Raw genomic sequence first — 8,352 nt, forward strand, 5'->3', positions numbered from 1 at the left:
ATGAGTTTAAATAATCACTCAAATATATACTGTAAACAGTAAGTTATTGATAAATATTTTTGAAATTACGTATTATTAAAAACGTAACTATTTTTTATAATATAAAATATAAATATAAATACATAATATAACATTATATTTAAATTATATCTTATTATTTTTAAAACTTAAAAATTATTACTTAATAGTACCATAAATACATTATACGAATTAAGATATTGTATATTAATAATATTAATGACGTAACATATTGCATTACTCTGATAAAAATAATTTGTCAAAGAACGCACTCAAATAATTTATTGAATATACATTTTTCTTTTAAAAAGTTCAAGCGGATAACCACTCTACTGTAGTATGTCTTTAAGCTATAGGTGTTGAGTGTTCGCAAAAACAAAAATAATTAATTTAAAAAAAACTGATAATCGTTGAAAAACCAATACTGAATACATTTATCGCACCGCACAGAATCTAAAAATAACAATAATGTATATAATGTATAATGTAGCATTAAAAATTTTGTTTCATGAAATTGTACATAATATTATTCACTTGATATTGGATTACGGAAGATGTACAGTTGATTTTGGGTATCATAACAGCATCATTTTCAGAAAATTATTTTGTTATTGTAGGTGAGTTATAACTCTCAAAATGTATGATGAATATTCAATTACGTCTAAAACAACAAATAGGTATTTATGAATCTTTCCACTTGACAGAAAATCGTTCATTTTATTCATCACATCAGACTATTATTTCTTTGTAGTCCTTCAACGATTTTATAATACCAATACGAAGCATAGTACCTACTATGTAAAATATCCAAAACACCATTTTAGTTATTATACTTATTCGGAGTAAAAAAGGAAACCATATATAATATTCAACTCACTCATGAACCCGAACTATACTACAAGTCGTAGAGTTTTTCGTTTTTAAAACAATATTATTCTCGATATTTTTTAAAATACCATAATATTATTCATATCTGTAGGCGCAGTGTATAGGCAATTTCGGTACATCTTCGTGTAGGTGGTGTTTAAACAGTATCCAGCTGATAAGTTATGTTCTAGATAACCAAATTTAAAATGAGAATATTTCATTACAACGACAATACTGTAATTTCCAAAAGCATTATATAACAACAACATCATTTTAACGTTATACTTTTTTAAAAAGTGGTGGAATTATGTAACTGCGCTGCTGTATAGTAAATGTCGTCTGTAGTGTTACTCGTCATTGAATAGGTCACTGCAAAGTACCTACATATTATGTTAAATTTAAATTCTATGATAAGTGATAACTCATTGCATACAAAACACGATTCTGAGCAAAGTCAACCTGTATTACTAAGTATATTTTATGATATATAATATAATAATGATATTGCTATTATAGTAATTTATAATATTTATTTATTTATATATATACGATATACCTATATATATTTTTATTATAGTAATAAAAATTATTCAAAATATTTAGAAAATATCATTGCGTGTATAGTACTGTAGTAGTTAAATATGACATTAAAACTAAACGCATAAGTTTCAGACCTCACCAATAACATCTTTAATTACAACTAAATAACTAAAATCTTTAATTTTTTTATTAATATTTAATATCTAATTTCATCCAAAATTGAACTTCAAATGTCTTTAAAAACCCCGTACCTATCTATCTTTAACATTTTTAAATAGCTAAAAAGAACGACTTACGTGGAACCTTGTAATTTTTTTAATTTTTTAACTGAACAAGCAATTTTTTATTGACATTTACATTTTTCGACGATTTTTTAAAATTATATCATAATATATAATAGAAAAATCTAATATAAACATTAAATGACAATTTCAAGTATCTAATTTTATTCGTTTTTGAATTACAACAAAATAAGAAATTGATTACTGTACAGCAGAGCAACACCTACTTGCCCACCTTTTTAATTTTGACTACCCAAAAATACCAACTACAATCATTTTGCTATCAGAAACATCAAAATTGAAGATCAATTCATTTTTTACTACAAACCATATTTACAAAAATAGACATATCATTGTAAAATCAATACTTTCATTGATTTACTAAAACTCTATTACAATTGAAATATTGTATGGTAATAAAAAAAGAAAACAATAAATAAATAGTTTAATGACGGTAAACGTATCAAAAATACAAATTAGGAATGCGTGCTTAATTGTCGATTTTAAAGCATATTTTAATACAATGCAATGAACTATAATTCCATACTATACAATTTAAAAATAATTATTTGTTAACCTTTATATTTTGTTAACAATTTTTTTTAATATTGTCAAGTGGCTACCATGAATCTTTATTAAATATTCATATTTTCATATTTTTTAACCTTTTCACTGCTAAGTTTTTTTTTCCTGAAATACTCATCTCTGCTGAGTTATTTTTGTGTTTTTTTTTCACTTTAGTAACTACTGGAATAAATAATATGTTAAATTAATTTTCATTGCTATTACTGTGAATATAGAAACGTTTTTTTTTTATACCGTTAAATTCGTTTAATTTTTCTGAATTTTTCGGTGTAATCACTAATGAGATAACGTACGTATTTCGTTTTATAGATAAAGGAACGTAATAGTACGTCCGTAGCAGGGAACGGTATGTTTGAGTGTGACGTAATAGTAAGTCCGTAGTAGTGAAAAAGTATAAATTTACTTTGAATAGAAGTGCTAATTTATTACCTTTGTAGTTAGGTTTGCTAACCATTGGCATATCAATTTGTGAAGTAGAAACAAATTTTTTCAAACACTGAAATCCTGTTTCTTATAAATCTGGATCATTTTTATCAAAAAAACACTATATAAAGTATGAAATATTCTAGAAAATTTGGTCGTTCACTTCGTGTACCAACTGAAATAAAACATTTATCAAACACATCGAGTTTGATTACATCCAGTAACCAAGTGACACGTCCTCATGTCATAAACAATAATATTATCTAATTAAAATAATTGCATATAAAATAATTTGTAATAAATGCTTTAAATTGTATTTTTTTGAAAGGCATATTATAAAGTTTGAGATTAAAATATTTAAAAACGGAGTTCGATGCGGGCTATAGAATATATTTGCCATCAATTAAAAAAATATATATCAAATTTGCTTGGTTCTAAAGGACGGTATCGTTTTTCCCGTTAAGTTTATTTTTGTAGATAGAATGCACTATAGCACCGGACGCCTTAAATAAAATATAATATAAGCTTTCAATTTTAAAAGCTTTGATTATAACAAAACCTAATTTTACTATTTTTGAAAATTCCTTAACAATTTCCTTATTTCTTTATTTCCATTAATTTTAATTAAACCAACACATTAAAATATTATATGCTAAATGGTAATAATCTAAATAAAATTATACAGTTTTCGTAAAAAAATAAAATAATATAGGTTCATAGAAAAATAGTTTTTTGAGTCTCCTGAAAAAAAACCAAAATTTTAAATTATGTATTTCTTTTGGATTCTGAGCGGAGCGATGAGTGTATTGATTTTACAATGATTTGTGTTTTTTTTTATATATTTTTTTTTTTTGTGTGTGTCTCTGTACACGCTAAGTAGTCGAAATAATGCTTTGATTTTCAACTTCAGTATCTTGTTCGATGGGTAAGTAAATATTGGTGCATTAGGTAGGTCACAATTAAAAATTCCCAATAGTTTTCAAAAGCACCGGAAAAAACAACATAGAAATTAAGGAAAAACGAAAATTTTTTCACAAAATCGATTTAAAAAAAAATGTCTACAAGCCAATCAAATTAAATTTTCATGAGCGTTTGAAATTCATATTTTTACAATATTGGGTATTCACTCGATTTCTCATGTAGCGGTTTTGTTATTGTATTGTTATTTGTAGTAGGGAGAAGATACGCGGTAGGGGAAGGTAGTGATTTTATGTGAAATAAGTATATGTTAAACATGATATAAAAAGATGATATTATGTAGTGTACAATAAATATGCTGGGTTGATGACCTGCTTCAATGGACAAAGGGACGCGTCTGGTGAGACCGGTTGCCTGTGTCTTTCGGAGCAAAGACGGTTCAATAACCCGCGCTACGACGTTTGTACTCGACAATGTGTTGTAGTAGGTTTATTTGTATTAGTCAGAGGAATTGTGGGTATGTATGAAGTGTGTGTGTTTACGTATTTGGAAATCGTGTAAAATTACGTTATTATATACCTATCCGCGTAAGATCTTTCTACTACTGTGTTATACCTACCTAATGATATTTATATTATCTACGTTATAATAATATATGTCAAATCACTTACCTCGTGCGTGGGTTGTGATGATTGCCTTCTGCGATTTGATTGTATTTCTTCGGGGTGGTGTTCGACGATCGATATCGCTTTGACTTATATATGCTAGGTATGTACCGCGTGATTTTAATTTATACCAATGAGCTAAGATGATTTTCTTTTAATTTATATCTCGTTTGATGATATTTATATAATTCGAATATTACTCATATAGTCATATAGTTTCTACAGTACATTCCTTAACTTTATTCGTAAATCGCAGTGTAATGTGATTATTATTTAATTACCTTAACTGTGGAAGTTAAGCCTAGTTCTCTTTTAATTCCATTACTATATGGAAGTCACCAAATAGGACCTTTTGCGGACATTGATAACTACTCGAACGTAATCTATCCCATGAACTGATAATATACTATGATTTTACACCTTAGAGATTTATTGTATTCGCAGTCACCATATAGGATCTCTTACGGACATTGATAACGTCCCGAATACAACCTAACCTATGAACTGTTAATTTGCAATGATTTTACACCTTAGAGATTTGTTGTATTCGCAGTCACCATATAGGACCTCTTACAGACATTGATAACGACCCGAATACAACCTAACCTATGAACTGTTATACCATCAATATAACATAGTATAATTACAATTATAATATTCTAATCACACTAGGTACATTAGCAATCGATTATTTAAATTGGAGATATGATGATAGAGGATAATAATTAACAAGGTACTTGATCTAGCAATACGAGACAAATAACTTAGTGACCATACCTGGATATTCGAATGATACAATATGCATATAAGTTCATAACGCAAAAATTAATGTATGAGCATATTATACGAATAATCATTTTAGGTGTGTCGCGATGTTGACTGGCATGGACAATGTGTATTGAGACTTTTCTGGAATAACACTGACGATGAGTCGATTCCGTTTAGTCCTTGCATGTGTCGCGTGTGTGTAAGAAGAGTGCGTATAATGTATATATATATATGCTACCGTCAATGATGTAAATTAGTTAATAACATAAATGCCTAGCCAATATTATAAATGCCTAACATTAATAGTCGATATTGTCAATGCAATCAAATGTCAATCAAAAAAAAATTCAAATATTTTGTAAACACATTTAGAACTATGACTAGGAACTTACCTTAATGTCTAATAGTGATAGTCAATGTTGATAATTATGTTTAAGGGGCCGCAACACTATTATTTTTATATGCGTTATAGGTGCTTTGCATTTCCTTGTTTTAAAGGTGTTAACGAAGTCCGATTCTAATTTTGAAAAAAGATATGGAATTCTTGATGAGTCTATTATGCTTCTACCGGATGATTTTCTAAAATATTAAAATCTTAATTAATAACATATTAATTAAGTTTTATTATTTTATTTATTTCACTCTGCTGAGAAATGAAGTGGAATTGTTCTTTTAAAAAATCATCCGGCCAAATCACAGTTTAACTTCTAATCTTTAATTTTGTTCAGATATATTTTAAGCATAAAATGTCTCTAAGTAGCGTAATTATGGAAATACAATAATATCTTTTTACACTAAATTGAAAAATATTCCTCCGACAAGTGCTGCTGCCTACTTATGAAGTTGAATGTCAATTCCGACAGTGACTGAACTCGATTACTCGAATCCCCCACTCTACACACCGAGAGCCAAACTAATATTATACCCGCGTCACGCGTCTAGAATTAGTAGAATATCCTTATCTGTGTTGGTCTATCGTACTCGGTTATTTTTAAAATCTAATATAAACATAATTTGGTTTATTATTATATTTTAATGATACATGCAATTATTGCAATACTACGAAAAAAATAATATCAAACTAGTCAACGTATTTGAAACATTGCACAGTTATTTAGAAGTACCTACTATCTACTTTTATGTCGTACTGTATGCCTACGAATAACTAGTGTTCCGTGTTATTTTTTTGAACTACTGTACTCTAAGTAGGTACTTAAGTTATTTGTATTTACAAAAATAATTTGTAAGTTACCTACTAGAAAAAGTAAGTATACCATTATAGTATTATATAATTATATATTCTTAAAATTAAATGTTAAATTTAAATTGTATACAGACATACAAGTGGCCCTAGAAATCAGGATAATTCCCGGTCGACCACTCTTTGTATTTGATTTTTGAATATACCATGTGCTACGGGAAAAATGTATAACTACAACTATTTGATATTTTTATTCGAATAATAAAAAAATCGTCCGATGAGAAATATAGTTAACTTACGAGAATTGAGAATTTAAATCAAGGATTCTCATAAAAAGTTTATACTGTACCTAATCGAAAAATCTCTAAAATATATAAGAACAATAATTATTTTTACAGTCGTTTTAATTTCAAATTTCAAATATTTGATCTTATAAAAATTGTATGGTGTTTACGTGTGGTATTTTTTTTTAGTTAGACCAAAAAAAGTAAATTGATAGCTTAGAAAACTGGTGTTGCATAAAAATTCGCGTTTTTCCTTATTTTAGATTTTGAACGAAATTATGAATGTATTGATTTTACAATGTGTGTTTTTTTTTTGTGTCTGTGGCCTGCGTACAGAAAGTACTCGAAATAATGATTGGATTTTTAAAGTCAGGCATGGTTTTTGGTAGAAAATTGGATATCCTTGGTGCATTATACAGGTCTAAAATAAAAAATTTCCAATAGTTACCAAAAGTGTCAAGAAAAACGCTAAAAAAATAACGGAAAAACTGTAATTTTTACGCAAAACCAATTTTTGACAAAAATTAAAATTTAATTTTACTGTAACTCAAAAAATAATTACTGTAAGTACTTGAAATTTTCAACAAATGTTTATATTAGCGTTGTCTATACAGGGTTAAATTCAATTAAATCAAAGGGTTTTGACTTTTTTTGAGCTATATATAGACAATTGAAATTTTAAATTTTTCTAAGTATTTTTTTTTTAAATAACGATAAAAAAATGTTGGTTGGCTAGATAATTTTGAAAATTTAATACAAGATTTCTTATAAGTTGTTCTCATAGTGATAATAGAAAATCTAAAATCGTTAGTCACAATTTTTTTTTATACGTGCTTAAAGTTCAAATTTATACGAAATGTGTCAAAATTAAGAAAATTTGCAAGTAATTTTGTGGTTGAAAAATCGTAAAATTTTTTTCTTTTATAACTAAGTTTTTAAAATTTGGTAAAAGGTTCTCCATAAGTTTTTCTTTAAATATCTGTAAAAAAAACTCTACCGGACTAAGACAAAAAATTTTTAGAAGTGTTTGAAATTTAAATTTTTACAAAATCGCGTTAAATAACGGTTTAGCCTCAAACGATTTTTGATATTTGTTATTATTCAAAAAGTATAAGTCGTAGAAACTTGAAAATTTTACCAGTTGTTTAAATTTACATTTTCTTTATATAGTTTTATTTTCAAAATATTTCACTAATTTTTAATCTATTTATAGGCATTTGAAATAATCGATTTTTTTTGATTTTTTTTTTGTATAAATGTTGGTAAAAATAATTTAGCTGGGACAAAATACTTGAAAATTTAATAGTAGGGTCCACATAAGTTGTTCTAACTCCCATTCAAAAATTATAAAAATACATTGGCACAATTTTATTTTATAAGCGTTTATAAGTGCTAATATTGACGAAAATAGTCAAAATTATGAATATTTGCTAATTATTCTATAGTTAAAAATGTATAAACAATTTTTTATTAAAAGTTAAGAATTTAAAATTTAATACTAGGTTGTCCATAAGTTGAGCTTAGAATGATTATAAAAAAAATTGATGATTATTCAATTAAAAAAATTTTACGAGTGTTTAAATTGTCACGAATTTGTAGATATTTGTAGATATTTTGTACCACGATTGTAGATAATATGTATCAGATATCTGCAATCAAGCTGTGGTATACCAGGTAGGTATATCTATAATAATATAAGGTATTATGATAACTACATGCATGCAATGATTTTGGAAATATTGATTAACCATACCGTATGCAAATGCGTCCTAATTGAAAAATAAAATACTTGTTTCAAAATA

The sequence above is a fragment of the Metopolophium dirhodum genome, chromosome 2 (genome assembly GCF_019925205.1).
Source record: "Metopolophium dirhodum isolate CAU chromosome 2, ASM1992520v1, whole genome shotgun sequence".
Lineage (NCBI taxonomy): Eukaryota > Metazoa > Arthropoda > Insecta > Hemiptera > Aphididae > Metopolophium > Metopolophium dirhodum.